Below are 17790 nucleotides of genomic sequence, written 5' to 3' on the forward strand. Positions count from 1 at the left end.
AATTATTGACTATGATGATCTTCAAGAAAGCTTACCCTAACGACCCAACTTAACTTTCAGCCCACCCACATAATTCTGTCATGACGATAATCATACCTCAGACCGGTTTCTCCCAATCTCCTTCGCTCATCCCTCAATCTTTTCTTCTCCATCCTTCTTACTCCTTACCCCTCCCAACCTCTTTTCCTTTTTCTCATCCTTTCTTCGTTTACCCCTCCATGTTCAATCCACATATCTCCATAACCCTACTATTACTATGTTTTACTCAACTTGTTATATCCTCCTCCAAGACTATGTAATTCTATTTACTATGTAAGCCACATTGAACCTGCTATTTGTGGGAAAGCGCGGGGTACAAATGCAATAATAATAATAATGATCATTGCTAATTGGCAGTAATGGGCAGTTTCATGTGTAACTGCCCTTAGTTGGTAATCTAGAAGTTGCATGCTCAAATTTCAGAGTTGCACAACTTCAAGAGGGGCGTGGACCTGGGAGGGGCATGGGTGAGTCGGGAGCAGTAGTGGCCCTACTATTAGGCCACCTGAGGTAGGGGCCTCAGGCAACTCTCTTGTGAGGTGGCATCGCCCCCTGCCCTTCCCTCCTCAACACCCGTCCCCAAAATTACCTTTTTTCTTTTATTTTCTTAGGCTGCCCTGCCGCTGGTCCCGGCTCCTTCTCTCTACTGCGGGTGGCCCGCCTCCAAGGAAACAGGAAATTATGTCAGAGAGGCGGGCCACCCGCAGTAGAGAGAAGGAGCCGGGACCAGCGGCAGGGCAGCCTATGGGAGTCGCTGTCACCGCCTTCTTTTGAAAAACAAGAAAAGAATAGAAAAGGGTAATTTTGGGGAAGTGGGTTAGGGAGGAAAGGGCGGCAGGGGCGGAGGAGCCGGGGCGGCAGCTCATTTTCTGCCTCAACTGGCAAATTGTCTTGGGCAGCCCCTGGTCTGGAGCATGTCATGCAGTTATGGTCCTAATTGCCTACAGTTAGACAAACACATTTACACCAGGCGTTGGAGTGCTCACGCCTAACGTTTGGTGCGTAAATGCAGACTTTCACCAGTATTCTATAATGGTAGTTCAAACACCACTGCTGTTATACAATTCACGCTTAGCGTACATCATCTCAGCACCTAACTTTAGACAATCTATAGAGAATTACCCCCGTAGGGGTGAATTCTATATATGGCGCTGAAAGAAAGTGCAATTCTATAAGCCATGCTTAAAAGTTAGGCCCGGTTTATAGAATGGCGCTTACACCCGGGACTCATGCCTAATTTTAGTGAAACGTGGTGTGAATGTACGTTCCTAAATTGAGCGTGTATCCCCCCTTATTCTATAACAACAGGCATAAATGCTAGGAACGCCCCCCCTCCGTTCCGCCCCGACCCTCCCATTTCCGCACCCCCTTTTTTACTCATATGTGCAATTTAGGTGCGGATCCTGCACCTAAATTTACACATGTAAATTCCAATTCTAATTAGCGCCAATAATTGCTTGTTAAAAGAAGCCAATTGTTGGTGCTAATTAGCTCGTTATTCTATTAAATTGTGTGCATAAATTGGGCACAGGCCCAAATTTGCATGCGCAGTTTTCGGTGACTTTTATAGAATTAGGGGGATAGGTTGCACACCGTGACTTAAAGCTTCCCCAATTACGCTGCACAAATCTTTTGCACATCCCTTTCTCTCTCTCTCTCTGTCTCTCTCTATCCATTGCTGCATCTTCCTGGTTCTTCCATTTTCTCCTGCAGCTTTACCTCTCGCTTTCCACTCTGTTCTTTCCTCCTCTTTTCCTTCTGTGTTCCCCTTTCTCCGTTTCCCTTTTTGCCCTTTTTCCTTTTCTCTATACCTCTCTCCTCTCACCCTTTGGCCCCTCCCTTTTCTTTCTTCTCCATCTTGCTTCCCTCCCTCCTGAAGCTGCTAAGCCTTTGAGACTCTATAGTGGCTGCGCTGTTCTCACGAGGCATTTCCATGAATTATTAAACAGCCAGCTAAACCCATGCCAGCATCCAAAGGAAGACTCACAGTTCTTAATTTCCGACTGTTCACTGCAAATAAGTGAAACCGGTAACTTACTGCATGCGGCTAGTTGAAAAACAAGAGTATTTCCCAGTCAGAATGAGTCCTTGAAGCTGGATGTTGATCAATTGGATGACAGACTGTCCAACTGAAGGTCTGGAAGTTGAGTGACTGAAGAGATGGCTTCTGAATTATTGCAGAGGTGGACGTTAAACTTGAGTCTATCCATTGACTGGATAGACGCAGGGTTCAATTCAGGAATGATACTGGGTCTTGTAATAGAATATTGTCCTCTATGATGAAAAAGAGGAAGCTTTCTCAGGGACGAGAGAGGGACAGAGAGCTGAGGACAGCTTGAGCCTGAGATGGAGACTTCTGCTTTGCAGAAAACACCCCACAACCAGGGGCTGAGGAAATGACCATTGGAGTCAGAGTATGCGGTTTGGGGGAATGAATGAAGGCAGAACCCGGCAAGTTTCTCAGTTTCCACGACCTCCACCGGGAGGCCATTCCACGCATCCACCACTCTTTCCATGACAGAGCTTTTTCTTAGATTTCTCCTAAGCCTGTTTCCTTGTAACTTCATCGTATGCCCCCTCATTCTAGAGCTTTCCTTCATTTGAAAAAAGGCTCACCTCCTGTATGTTAACGCCACTGAGGAATTTAAATGTCTCTATCATAACCCCTTTCTCCCTTCTGTCTTCCAGCCAGTGGCATAGCCACGTGGGACCAGGGGGGCCTGGGCCCCCCTACCGACGACCCGCTGCCAACCCACCGTCGCCGTCACCTGCCTTTGCTGGCGGGGGACCCCAACCCCCACCAGCCGAGGTCCTCTTCTTCTCGCAAAAGGCTTCCTTCTGTTTCTGACGTCCTGCACGTACAAAGTGCAGGACGTCAGACAGAATGAAGCCTTGCAGAGCCGGTAGTAGGAGGCGGGGCTAGTGGTTGGGAGGCGGGGCTAGTGCTGGGCAGACTTCTACGGTCTGTGCCCTGAAAATGGCAGATACAAATCAAGGTCAGGTATACATATAAAGTAGCACATATGAGTTTATCTTGTTGGGCAGACTGGATAGACCGTGCAGGTCTTTTTCTGCCGTCATCTACTATGTCACTGTTTTATTGGACTGCAATAGCAGGAGAAAAATAGTTCTGTTAGCTATACCTGAAAAAGTTTACAGTCAGATGATTCTTGTCTGGTTTAAGGTTCAAGGGGACAACTTGGGTTCAGGCCCAACAGATCCTACGTAGATCAACATTTTCACAATGCACAGAATATTAGAAAAGGTTCTCGAGTATAAAATCCCAGTAGTTATACATTTTCTGGATTTTGAAACAATATTCAACAGCATTATGGAGTATTATGAAATCATATGGAACACCTTCCAAGTTCATTAGAGTTATCAAATACCTGTATGAGAACAGTGAATGTTGTGCCAGAGTGGAAGACGGTTACATGAATTGGTTTACAACAGTAACTGGAGTCAAGCAAGGTTGTGTTTTGCCATCGTTGTTATTCAGCTAAGCCAGGAATTGCAGGGCTTGAAACCATGTAGTTAGAGGATTTGAATATTGCACATGATGTGGCCTTGTTGGCAGGTTGTCTTCAGGCAACGCAGACCAGGACTGATCAAAAAATGCATTTTGGTGAACAGATTGGGTTAACTATAAATTTAGATGCAAGCTAAATCCAAATAATCAAATAATCTAGCAAAAAGACAAAATGTACGACTATAAACAGACCAGATAACACAGCAATCAAATGAAAAGAAGTTGAACTAGAAAAAGTGCCAGAATTCACCAGAATTTCGGAAGTCTGGTAACAGAAGACAGCAACACTGAAAAAGAAATTAAAACTCGAAGTGGTAAAGTGACATCAGTCGTGAACAGATTGGACAAGATCTGGGACGACAACCAGCTCACAACTCGAACAAAGATGCACGTTTACAATAGTACAATGTCATATCCACTCCGTTATACGGTGGAGAAATCTGGCCAGTAATGGAAAGTCTCCAAAACAGACTAGATGCTTTTGATTCATGCAGCTCAAGAAGAATCCTACATGTCCAGTGGAAAGGTAAAAACCAAAGCAACTAACTTGTTAGTCTCCCTCACACACACAAGGAGTGACTCGGGCTGCACATACTGCAGCAGGACGTGTTTATCCACTCCTACCCTAGCTGAGTAATTTAACCATCGCTCTGACCTCATGTGCAACTTTCTTTAAATCAGTCACCTTACTTTCCAACTCTTCCTACTTTCTTACCTATCTAAATGTTCCATCTTTGCTTTACCCTTCACTATCAATTAAAATGTTCTATTACGACATTGTAAGTAGTATACCATGCCATATTTTGCATTGTTATTTGAATACTTTTACTGCTGTAATTTGCCTATTGCTCATGTTTGTTCTATTCTTTCTTGAGTGAATTCCTTCAAAAAGGCGGTAAATAAATCCTAATAAATAAATAGCAGAGACAGATAAACACAGCCACCATTTAATAAGATACCACTGCAACAGTGACGCAGATGGTTTGGGCATCTACAAAGAATGGATTTACAGAGCATACTGAGGCAAGCTCTGAACTGGAAACCAGAAGGGAAAAGGATGGCCAAGACCATTATAGTCTGAAACAGGATCTCACCGTGCTGGACGTCAATTGGTCAGAAGCAGTTGATGAAACACAAGGCCAACAAGAGTGGAAGATGCGTCTGTCTTGTCTTATGTGCCTACTGGCTCAATAAAACATAATGACAGGAATGAAGATGCAAGAGGAGAAGGGAAAGGAGGTGTTAAAAACCAGCAAAGGTTGAACTGCAAGTCCTAGCTTGCATGAGAATAAGAGTAAGCCAAGAACTGTCTTTCTTCTGTGTTTGTGCAGCACTGCGTACGCCTTGTAGCGCTATAGAAATGCTAAATAGTAGTAGTAGTAAGTGTTGCAGTTCAGCGACGGTTCTTCTGCTGTCTTTGGGGACTACAGATCCCAGAATGCCCAGGGAGAAGGAATGAGGATGTGCCGGGTTCAACCTGGCCCATTTGACATCACTGCAGTAAATCTGGATGGGGGAAGGGGAGCAACCAGTAACTGCAACAGAGAATATCACAGACTGTTTCCAGCATCGCTCCTCTCCTCTGTATCTATCTTTTCCTCCTTTCCTCTGCTCCCTCATTCTCTCTATTTACCATATCTCACACTCTTTTTTTCCTCTTTTTGTTAATTTGTCCTTCTTTCTACCTCCTTCCCTCCTCTTTCTTCACACTTCCTTTTTTCCCCTTTTTCTATCATTTTCTGTTCAGTCTTCCTCATTTTCTTCTTTTCTCCTTTTTTCTTTTGCTTTTACTATTTGTGTCTTTGTTTCTCTCTGTCTGTCTTTCTTTCTCTCTGTCTATCTCATCTCTTTCCTCTCTCTTTCAGTGCCCATCTGTTTGTCTCATTTGCTCTCTTCCTTGTCTCTTTCACTCTCCACCTGTCTCTCATTATTTTCTGTCTTTCCACCTCTCAGTGTTGTTTCTTTCTCTGTCTCCCTCTCTCTTTATTTTCTTTCTCTCTTACCTTCTCTTGTCTTTGATTCTCCATCTGTCTCTCCATTATGAACTCTTTCTTTTTGTCTCTTTCTTTCGCTCTCTCTATATCTCTGAATTTCCATCTGATTGGTTCTCTCTCAAGAGCTCTTTTTTTGTGACTTCTTTTTTCTCTCTCTGTCTCTTTGTTTTTGATTCTCCATCTGTTGCTCCCATAAGCTCTTTCTTTCTGTTTCTTTCTCAGGTAGAGGAGTGTGGTACCCGTGTTAGTCCACTCTTAAGGTTATCAATAGAAATCAAACAAAATAAAACATGGAAAAGAAAATAAGATGATACCTTTTTTATTGGACATAACTTAATACATTTCTTGATTAGCTTTCGAAGGTCGCCCTTCTTCGTCAGATCGGAAATAAGCAAATGTGCTAGCTGACAGTGTATATAAGTGAAAACATTCAAGCATTACTATGACAGTCTGACAGGGTGGGAGGAGGGGGGTGGGTAGGAAGTATGCATGGGGACATCAAAGCATATCATTGATATTCTAACAGGATGGGTGTGGATAATTGAGGGGTGGGGTGATCAACAGAGAAATACAGCTTTATGGTTTATAATGGGCTAGGAACCCCAGATCCTTGTTAAGTCCTTTCTGTTGGGTGTTAAAATATTCAATCATTCTGACTTCAAAGGTCTTACGTTCTTGTATGGTTTTACAGTTACCTTTCAGGATTCTCACTGTGAAGTCACTGGTACAGTGTCCTGGTCCTGTAAAATGCTGACCAACAGGGGTGGGAGCCCTACTGGCACCAGTATTGTTCATATGATGTCTATGTAAATTGAATCTTGTCTTAAGCATCTGGCCTGTTTCTCCAATATAGCATCCTTCGTCACATTTTTTACACTGAATGATATATTCTCAAATGAACGTTCTTTCTTTCTTTCTTTCTTTCTTTCTGTTTCTTTCTCAAATGAACGTTCTTTTTTTCTTTCTTTCTTTCTTTCTCTCTCTCTCTCTCTATCCCCACACATGTGATCTTTTTTGCACTTCTTTTTTCTCTCTCTTTCCCTCTGCCCTAAAGAACATAGAAAATAGTTTTGTTTTAGGAAAGGTAATATAAGTGTAGTCCTAGATAAAACACATTTTCCCAACTCCAATGTTCCCCTTTGATCCATGTACAAAATTTATCTAGCAGGACCCAAGGATAAAATTTTAATTAAAACAGCTAAATATTTAATGCTGAGCATACGCTAGCTCTGATTTAAAGGCCAAAGATTCGATTTATTTTTTTTTTCTTTAAGACCCGAAGCCAGAATTACCAGAAAAAGCTGCTTTGGGGATCCTTCTGTATTAATTAAATCACTTTCCCAGCAGTTATGGGGTATGCTAAAGTTTTAATTAAGCACTGCAGTAAGGGAGACAATAAGGCCAAGGTTAGTATTATTGCACCTCCTAAATTTCAGACCTGTTAGAAATGTCCTTGGCCTCTAACCCACAGAAGATCTCTTTCAGCTGCCTGCATATTCTCCCAGAGCCTTCGGCCAATAGGAGAGCTCTTTCAGCTGTCTGTATTCCTTTCCAAGGCCTTCAACCAATAGCAGAGCGCTTTCTGCTGTCTGTATTCCCTTCCACAGCATTTGACCAATTGGAGATCTCTTTCAGCTGCTTGCATTTTCTTCCAAAGCGTTGAACCAATAGGAGAGCTCTTTCAGCAGCCTACACTATAGAAAACCAAGCTTCTATACTCATCAAGATACGGGCATAAGTGTACATTTACCTGCAAAAGTGCCAGGAGGATGCCTATTTTCTAGTCTACAAATACCCATTTAACTTGCTTAGTGCGTATTTGCAAGGCGGTATACACCTGGACGGGGCTCCCAGTTAAAGGCGTAACTTGCTCATGCTGCCTAAAAACCAGGCATAAATCAGGTGACACAGCAAAATGGGATACCAAGTTGAGGGAGAAGGGATGCCTGATGACCAAGGCATGAGTGATGAGACATGCACCGCCCAGCTCCTTTCTGTATCCACACTTCCACCCCTGAACCCCTTCCCTCTTCAGCTGGCAAGTAGCTGTCCATCTGCTTCTACACGAGAGGGTGTAGGGTCATATGATCTATGCACTCAACAGGGAAGGGTGAGTGCTGTGGGGGAGTGTGCACTGAGATCATCCCTTGCACTGTGTGTCATGTCCTCTGGTGATGGCCCCGACAGTGCATCCTATTTTGGTAGTCCTCACACCTGTCATTTTTTCTTAGAAGATTTATTACCATATTTTACTCTTGAATTTCCTACCCCCTTAAAGCCTCATACCATGGCTTCCTTTCCACTAAAAAACGCCTCTTGTGCATAATTTATACCTTTGAGGTCTTTGAATGTCTCTTTACAGTTTTGTTTACCTGCCAACAGAAACATGGAAGCAGGAATGTTTTAAAAAACCTGCAGATTTTGAAACGCATTTTGCCTCTGTACCCGAGACACAGTTGGTTGCTGGCCACATATGTTGTGAGCCAGCAAAGGAGGAGAAAAAAGGGAAAGGTTAGTAGACAGTTTATCGAAATAGAAACAGCTCGGTCTTAGGTTCACGCTGAAGATTCAGGCCTGAAACCTCAAATACCTGGGATCTTGCCAGGTATTTGTGACCTGGATTGGCCACTGTTGGAAGCAGGATGCTGGGCTTGATGGACCTTTGGTCTGTTCCAGTATGGCAATACTTTTCTACTTATGTACTTGGGATTCTGAATGGAATCTTCCTACTCTTTCGGGTTCTACATGGAATCTTGTTACTCTTTAGGATTCCAGAATCTTGCTATTGTTTGCAGTTCTACATGGAATGTTGCTACTCTTTGGGATCTTATCAGGTATTTGTGACCTGGATTGGCCACTGTTGGAAACAGGATGCTGGGCTTGATGGACCTTTGGTCTTTCTCAGTATGGCAATACTTATGTACGTATTTATTTGTTGCATTTGTATCCCACATTTGCCCACCTATTTGCAGGCTCAATGTGGCTTACAATAATCGGTTATGGCATTCGCCATTCCAGAGTAGAAAGTTACAATTGGATTTGTAAAGAGAATAGGATAGTAGGTATAGAAGGAAATAACATAGTAACATAGTAGATGACGGCAGAAAAAGACCTGCACGGTCCACCCAGTCTGCCCAACAAGATAAACTCATGTGTCATTTTTTGTGTCTACCTTACCTTGATTTGTACCTGTCTTTTTCAGGGCACAGACCATATAAGTCTGCCCAACACTATCCCCGCCTCCCACCATCAGCTCTGGCACAGACTGTATAAGTCTGCCCAGCACTATCCCCGCCTCCCAACCACCAGCCCCGCCTCTGCCATCCAATCTAAGCTTCTGAGGATCCATTCCTTCCGAACAGGATTCCTTTATGTTTATCCCACGCATGTTTGAATTCCGTTACCGTTTTCATCTCCATCACCTCCCGCGGGAGGGCATTCCAAGCATCCACCACGCTCTCCGTGAAAAATACTTCCTGACATTTTCTTGAGTCTGCCCCCCCCCCCCCCTTCAATCTCATTTTGTGTCCTCTCGTTCTACCACCTTCATATCTCCGGAAAAGGTTCGTTTGCGGATTAATACCTTTCAAATATTTGAACGTCTGTAATCATATCACCCCTGTTAGTTAGACTATAAGGTGAAGTGGTGACGTGTTGCGTTTACAATAGTTGATCGATATCGTGATATGCCTTGTTGAAGAGCTATGTCTTCAGAGATTTGCGAAAGTTGGTTAGTTCGTAGATTGTTTTTAAGTTACGTGGTAGGGCATTCCACGACTGCGTGCTCGTGTATGAGAAGCTTTACGCATGTGTTTGTCTGTATTTCAGTCCTTTACAGCTGGGGAAGTGTAGATTAAGGAATGTGCGGGCTGATCTTTTTCCATTTCTGGGTGGCAAATCAACAAGGTCTGACATGTAGGCCGGGGCATCTCCGTGAATGATTTTATGAACTAATGTGCAGATCTTGAACGTGATACGTTCTTTGAGTGGTAGCTTTTCTCTTAGTGGTTTTGCGCTTTCATATTTTGTTTTTCCAAATATGAACTTATGTACTTAAGTTTGGCGGATAAATCAGACCACCTATATAGCGGTCCTATCTTTGGCTGCTATAAACTTTACCAACCATCGCTCAATATTATTTATTTATTTAACACATTTATACCCCACATTTCCCCACTTAGTTGCAGGCTCAATGTGGCTTACACAATACCCTAGAGGCAGGCTCCGGTTCGGTAAAATACAAATACACAATATACCGTGTTTCTTCGAAAATAAGACACTGTCTTATATTAATTTTTGCCCCCCAAAAAGCGCTAGGTCTTATTTTCAGGGGCTGTCTTATTTTTCAGGGAAGCATCGGGGTTGGCCCGCCCGCCCGTCGCTCCCGGAACTAACTTTAAACGCCTCCTTTCACCTTCGCAGCAAGCAGCAGCAGGGCAGGCCACTCCTTCCTTCCGTGTCCCGCCCTTGCCTGACGTAACATCCGCGAGGGCGGGCATGGAAGGAAGGTGAGAACTGCCCTGCTGCTGCTTGCTGCGAAGGTGAAAGGAGGCGTTTAAGGTTAGTTCCGGGAGCGACGGAGGGGGGGGGGCCCAGCGACCTCGGGTGGGGGGGGGGGGGCGGCCTGGGGGCGGCCTTCTCTGGCTCTCGGCAGCCCTGCTTTCAAACAAAAATTTGCTAGGTCTTACTTTCGGGGGAGGCCTTATATCTACCAATTCAGGAAAACCTCTACTAGGTCTTATTTTCAGGGGATGTCTTACTTTCGGGGAAACAGGGTAGTATTAGGCATATCAATATATATAAATGGCGAGTGTCGTACTCACTCGCAAATGCGCAGTAGAGACCCTCTCTGCCCCGCCACCGTTTCAATACGTGATGATGGGGGCGGAACAGAGAGGGTCTCTACTGCGCATTTGCGAGGGACACCGCCGTCACTAACGCTCCCCCCACCCGGAGTCACCGTCGCCACCCACCTTCCACCCAGTCGGGCCCTCGCTCCGCTATTGAAATAGTGAGGGCACGCAGCACACAGCTCTGCTGGAGCTGCCGTCGGCCTTCTTCTCTGCCTGTGTCCCGCCCTCGACGACGTTATGTCACACGACGGCGGGACACAGGCAGAGAAGAAGAAGGAAGGCCACGGCAGCTCAGCAGCAGAGCTGTGTGCTGCATGCCCTCGCTGTTTCAATAGCGGAGCGAGGGCCCGACTGGGTGGAAGGTGGGTGGCGACGGCTCGGGGGGGGGGGCAACTCAGAGGGGGAGCGGCAGCGGCGAACTCAGCGGCAGGGTGGGGGCCTTTCGACCCCCCCTTCCTATACTAGCCCGTTTTTACGGGCTGAACGGCTAGTAAGAAACATAAATAAAAGCAACGAAGAAATAAAGTGTGGGTGGTGATGACAGTCAAACACGGTCCATAGTTTTGCTGTGTCGCAGGAAGTAGAAAGTTAATTTGGGTCAGGGGGGTAGGCCTTCTTAAACAAGTTGGTTTTCAGTGACTTCCTGAAGTTAAGATGGTTGTGGATAGATTTCACGGTTCTGGGCAAAGCGTTCCACAGTTGTGTACTTATGTAAGAAAAGCTGGATGCATAAATTGATTTGTATCTAAGTCCATTGCAGTCTGGATAATGCAAATTTAAGTAAGTTCGGGATAGACTGGTGCAGTTTCTGGGTGGTAGATTTATAAGGTTCAACATGTATCCAGGAACTTCGCCGTAAATAATCCTGTGGACCAGGGTGCAAACCTTGAAGGCAATACGCTCCTTGGTGGGAAGCGGTTGCAATTTTTTCACGAAGGGGTTTGGCACTTTCATTATTTTGATTTTCCGAAGATCGCTCTGGCTGCTGTATTCTGTGCGGTCTGACGTTTCTTAGTTATTAACTTGGCCGGTTAAGTTTAAGCCAGCCAGAAGAAAAATAAACAAACGGATATTCAATGCCGGTCACCAGAAATGGCCCAGCATTGAATAACGGGGCTCAGTACCGATCGCGGCACTTGGCCGGCCTGCCTTCAACGGGCTGAATATATCGATCGGTTTGTGTTGTCATGATCTTTAAGCGCTGGAGATAGACATTTGATCTTCTGTTAACTTTATTTTTTTTCTCAACTTTACAGTTTTCTCCTTGTTTCGTTGCGCTTACAGTTCAATGGCTACCTGCTTCCACAGGGCCAGTGGCACCATAAATTTTCCTATTTATTTATTTGTGGCATTTATACCCCGCTCTTTCCCGCTCGATAGCAGGTTCAGTGCGGCTTACAGAGTATGGTACAAAGTATCACAGATACAATACAAAGTATGTTACAATGTATCACAGAGGTAACACAGTTATGTAGAGTGGGACATTAGTAAGAGATGTGGGGGAAGGATTGGAGTGTGGGTAGTACTGGTGGTGCGGTCTAGGTTCGAGGATTAAATTGGGTCGTTTGGGTAGGCTTGTTTGAAGAGGTAAGTCTTCAGCAGCTTACGGAAGGGTAGGTGTTCATTGATTTTTCAGATATGTCTAGGTATCCTAATTAGTCTACCACGTAGGGCTCCCCTCCCCTCCTCCCCCTACTATTTTATTTCCTCTCACCATGCCACCTAGCCTAACCATTGCACTGCTTCCTTGGCCAGGGGCTATAGACCATAATTCCTTGTCTGCTCCCTGAATCTAGCAATCTATATAGCTGTTCACTGATGGTTCAGACTCTCCTCTGCCCACCCATGGGGGCTGTAAACACTGTCTCCATTGACAGCTTAATACATTTAGTATAAAAACAACTAGTTCTCGTGTTATAATAAAACAGATTGCCAGGCTCCTGCAATAGGGTTACCATATGGCTCCAGAAAATTGAGCCAGTCTGGGTTTTACTTCCATTGCTTCCAATGGAAGCAAAACCTGGACTGGATCAATGTGGCCTCCTTTTTCTGGAGCCATATGGTTAGGGTTACCACGTCCGGGGCGTCCGGCAGGCTTTGCCCACCCGCCTGTTTGCCTGGATTTCTGGACAATTGAGCGGGCGGGCAGGCGAGCTGCGCTTACTTACTATCTGCCCTGGTGGTCTGGTGACCTCTTTGGGGCAGGAAAGAGCCCCCCTCTTTCCTGGCCGGAGCGCTGCCTGTCCTTGCCCTGCATCGTTCTCGGTCTCGGCTCGGAATTCAAAATGGCCACCGAGAGGTGACGCCGCCTCGCGAGGCTCTTTCCTGCCCCGAAGAAGCCACTACACCACCAGGGCAGTAGATAGTAAGTAAGGGGAGGGGAGGGGAATATGTGACAAGGGTTAGGGGAGGTGACGGGAGGGGAGGTGAGGGGAATATGTGACCCGGGGGGAGGGGAATATGTGACAGGGGCGGGGTGAGAGCGAGAAAGGGTGGGGCGAGGATCCGAAAGGGACATGGTGTGGACGTGGCAGGGGGCATGGTGTGGGCGGGGCAGGGGCGTGACATATGTCCTCTTTTTCAGAGGACAAAATATGGTAACCCTACATATGGTAACCCTAAGCTTGCACACCCATAGTTATGTGAGCGAGAGCTGAGGGTGGGCCATCACAATAGCACAGCCGGACAAGGATGTAAACATGAAAAGAAGTGCTTTATTAACGTAAACCTGAGGCCTATTACTTCACAGGCCTAGGAACAAATGTAAAATCTCTTACCTTCAGAGGGGGAAAGAGTCCTAGTATGGATCTGTGGCTAAGAGGGCCCAAAAGACAGTCTATGGCTGTGACTTCCAAGCCCCAAACACAGTCTTTTGGGATTTCCAGGTCTGGTGCCAGCCAGACCTCAGAACAAGGCTCACAAGTCTTCAAGAAAATGATTGGCTTACCTCAGCCACGTTACAGCAACTAGACGTATTCAGTAAAGGCGTAGACTGAGGCTTCACTTCTTCCTTCCCTGGGTCTCCTTAACCCCACGCTGGCCCTGCCTTTTATACTCCCTGGTTCCTGTCCTTTCGGCTCCACCCCTCCCATCTCACTTCTTCCCTGGGCAGGTCTAGTGGGTTTAAGGTGGCTAAGCCTACCTGAGGGAATATTCTTAAGAGTGAGGGGCAGTGTTCTATCAGTGGCGTAGCTAGGTGGGGCGCCAGGGGAGCGGCCACTCCCACCAAACGGAGTTCTGCTGGTGCTGGCGCCTATTTTTTTCGTCCTGTTGCAGTGAAAATGCGCGCCGGCGGAAGTCCACTCTTGCTCCCCCCCGCGCCATCAACTTGCCTCATCCTGGCTCCGCTTCTGTGTTCTATTAACCCCCTCACAGTCACCTCTGAGCATACTCGGATAGCTGTCAAATGACTGGCAGGACAGCTGGCCAGTGGCAGGACAGTTTCTTTAGCTGGAAAAACCCTATTTTTATCTTTGGTTAAAATTGAAAATGACACCTAAATATAAGACATTCAGAACAGATGAAAGAAGAAAGATACTCAGGGAGTCAAGTAACCAGGGAGAAGTGGCTTCTGCCCTGTTAATTCCTGCTGATTGGGTTCGAACCTGATATTTAGTGGCACCTAACCAGATAGCATCACTGACTATCATGTCTGACTGACATAGCATTATCTGGAACACTTTATAAAAATTAACATTATGTTGGCCACCTTCCATCTTCAGGTAACATGGACGATTTTAATGACAGTTTACAGATTACCAATAGTAGATCTGCAGTTTTATTTTTGAGTTCTTTCAGTTCCCTGGAGTGTATACCATCTGGTCCAGGTGATTTGCTGCTGTTTAACTTATCATTTTGGCTTATTACATCTTCCAGGTTCACTGAGATATCTTTTAGTTTCTCCATATTATCACTTTTAAATACCATTTCTGGCACAAGTAGCTCCCTTAAAATCCTCCTTAGTAGAGACTTGTCCTCCCCGAGTGCTGCTTTTACTCCTTGATTATCTAATAATCCAACTGATTCCCTTGCAGGCTTTCTGTTTCTAATGTACCTGGCAGAATCCCAAAAAGTAGCAAGATTCCAGACTACTTATCACCAGAAATAAGCTGTGGCTTTCCCCAGGTCTTTCTTGAAAACAGTTTATGACTTTACCTCCGGGAATTTGTCCAAACCTCTTTTAAACACAGCTACACTAACTGCTTTTACCACAAACCTCTGGTAATGAGTTCCAGAGCTTAACTGTGCATCGAGTAAAACAATATTCCAGTTTACTCAGGATAATCAAGATAGGCTTTATTAAAAAAAATTAATAATAATTAAAGGGCAATTCCATAAAGGGGCACCTATTTTTAGATGCCAAGCAGTGATGTAGCTACAGGTGGGCCTGGGTCTAGTGGCCCCCCCAAACACCTCATTGGCGGTGCCTCACTCCTCTGTCTTTCTCCTGTACTGTCGGAACAGCGTCTGCCTGTCTCTCTCTGAACCCCACCCTACCTCTGAGCTGTCGCCAGCAGTGATTCCTGTGGGCAACGCATGAAGAGTGCTCAGTTAAAGAGTGTGAGCGAGAGAGCACATAAGCACCGCCACGCTGGGTAAAGACCCAAGGTCCATCAAGCCCAGCACTCCGTCTCCGACAGCGGCCAATCCAGGCCCCAAGAACCTGGCAAAAACCCAAAATTTAATAACGATCAATGGACTTTTCCTTCAGGAATCTATCCAGACTCCCCTTTAAACTCAGCAAGGCCAGCTGCCGTCACTACCTTCTCCGGCAATCAGTTCCAGAGTCTAACTACGCGCTGAGTAAAGAAAAACTTTCTCCGATTTGTTTTAAAACCTACCACATTCTAATTTCATCTTGTGTTATAAAGTGTAAACAAACGCTTCACATCTACCCGCTCTACCCCACTCAAAATTTTGTAGACCTCTATCATATCTGCCCTCAGCCACCTTTTCTCCAGGCTAAAGAGTCCTAGCCGTCTTAACCTCTCCTCATAAGGTAGTCGTCCCATCCCTTTTATCATTTTCGTCGCCCTTCTCTGCACCTTCTGCAATTCATTTATATCTTTTTTGAGATGTGGCGACCGGAACTGAACACAATACTCCAGGTGTGATCGCACAATTGAAAGATTCCCCCTGAAGCAGCGGTATGGTCCCGCGAAACAGTGTCCAATGTCAGGGAAGGCAATATACTTGCTACATTGAAGCTAAGTAGCTAGCATTTTGAATATAAGCGTTTAATGAAAATTTACAAAAATATGAAATAAGAACACAAAACAGGGACGTTTTTATTTGGGGGATGGTTTTTTTATGCCAGTGATTGATGCAGCAGGATTACAGTAACCTGCAATGTTTGAGATGTTTTCCTCTCGTTTTTCAGAAGCTTTAAATGTTGATATGTGCTGTAGATCTTGCCTTTAAAAGTGCTGAGCACATTTAAAGTGTTTTTTTTTTATATTGATACGTGTAAAAACTTCACTCCTCTTATCTGGTGATTTGTGATTATACAATTGATCTGCATGCATGAAACAGCTCTAATGTTTGAAATGAACTGAAGGTAATGCCCCAAATTGAGAAAGGGGTCCAAAAGTATCTGAAAACAAAAGGAAAATCTTTTGGTTTGTGTAAGTCCTGACCTCTTTCAGATAAAATTTAATATCCTTCCGTCCCACTCACTGTGCACCGTTGTGTTCCTGTTCTATCCGGGGCTGGCCCCACCACTGAGCAACAGTGTTTTCACATGTACGCATAAGTACATAAGTCAGTGCCGTAGCGAGGGTGCCTGACACCCAGGGCGAGTCGCCGCTGCGCACCCCCCCCCCCCCGGGTGCAGGGCACGGCGCCCCCCCTCCGGAGCGTCCCCCCCCCCGAAACGCACCCTATCTTTCAGCGGGGGGCAGGCGGGAGGGCCGATCCGCCCCAGTGCACGTCACTGGGAGCTGCGTCGGCTCTGCTGCTTCCCTGCTTTCTCTGCCCCGGAACAGGAAGTAACCTGTTCCGGGGCAGAAAGAGCAGGGAACCAGCGAGCCAACACCCCCCCCAGCACGTGCACCCGGGGCGGACCACCCCACCGTCCCCCCCTTCCTACGCCACTGACATAAGTATTGCCACACTGGGACAGACCAAAGGTCCATCAAGCCCAGTATCCTGCTTCCAACAGTGGCCAATCCAGTTCCCAGAAAAGCTCAATACAATTTATGCTGCTTATGCCAGAAATAAGCAGTGGATTTTCCCAAGTCAATTTAATAATGGTCTATGGACTTTTCCTTTAGGAAGCCGGCCAGACCCTTTTTAAACCCCGCTAAGCTAACAGCCTTTACCACATTCTCTGGCAATGAATTCCAGAGTTTAATTACACATTGAGTGAAGAAACATTTTCTCTGATTCGTATTTAATTTACTACTTTGTAGCTTCATCGCATGCCCCCTAGTCCTAGTATTTTTAGAAAGAGTAAACAAACGATTCACGTCTACCCGTTCCACTCCATTCATTATTTTATAGACCTCTATCATATCTCCCCTCAGCCGTCTCTTCTCCAAGCTGAAGTGCCCTAGACGCTTCAGCCTTTCCTCATAGGGAAGTCTTCCAATCCCCTTTATCATTTTTGTCGCCCTTCTCTGTACCTTTTCTAAATCCACTATATCTTTTTTGAGATGCAGTGACCAGAATTCTGTTTATTGCTACACCAGTCTAAATTGTCATGTTTTCCTCTGTCAGGTAGTTTTTTTTCAGTCTCAAATTTAAAATCAATGAATTGCTGCTGGTACTTTGAAGTCATATTTGATCCAAGTACAGCCTGCAAATGTTTCTATTAGGATCATCAGGGCTGGCGTTAGACAGTTAGGAGGAGATTCTATATTACTACTACTACTTATCATTTCTATAACGCTACTAGACGTACGCAGCGCTGTACACTTGAACATGAAGAGACAGTCCCTGCTCGACAGAGCTTACAATCTAATTAGGACAGACAAACAGGACAAGTAAGGGATAAGGACAAAGAGTAGCAAGATTCCGTGTAGAATCCTAAAGAGTAGCAAGATTCCGGAATCCCATAGTAGCAAGATTCTGTGCAGAATCCCAAAGAGTAGCAAGATTCCGGAATCCCAAAGACTACTACTACTACTTATCATTTCTATAGTGCTATTAGACGTACGCAGCGCTGTACACTTGAACATGAAGAGACAGTCCCTGCTCGACAGAGCTTACAATCTAATTAGGACAGACAAACAGGACAAACAAAAGATAAGGGAATATTAAAGTGAGGATGATAAAATAAGGGTTCGGAGTTAAAAGCAGCATCAAAAAGGTGGCCTTTTAGCTTAGATTTGAAGACGGCCAGAGATGGAACTTGACATACTGGCTCAGGAAGTCT

General features: G+C 45.3%; 1 protein-coding gene across 7 annotated transcripts in view; it reads left to right on the forward strand.

The window, feature by feature from the left end:
* Positions 1–17790, forward strand: part of LOC115457495 (neuroligin-2-like) — a 118080-nt gene that overhangs the window by 90071 nt on the left and 10219 nt on the right. The gene's annotated exons all lie outside the window — the stretch shown is intronic.

Source organism: Microcaecilia unicolor, chromosome 14 (assembly GCF_901765095.1).
Source record: "Microcaecilia unicolor chromosome 14, aMicUni1.1, whole genome shotgun sequence".
NCBI lineage: Eukaryota > Metazoa > Chordata > Amphibia > Gymnophiona > Siphonopidae > Microcaecilia > Microcaecilia unicolor.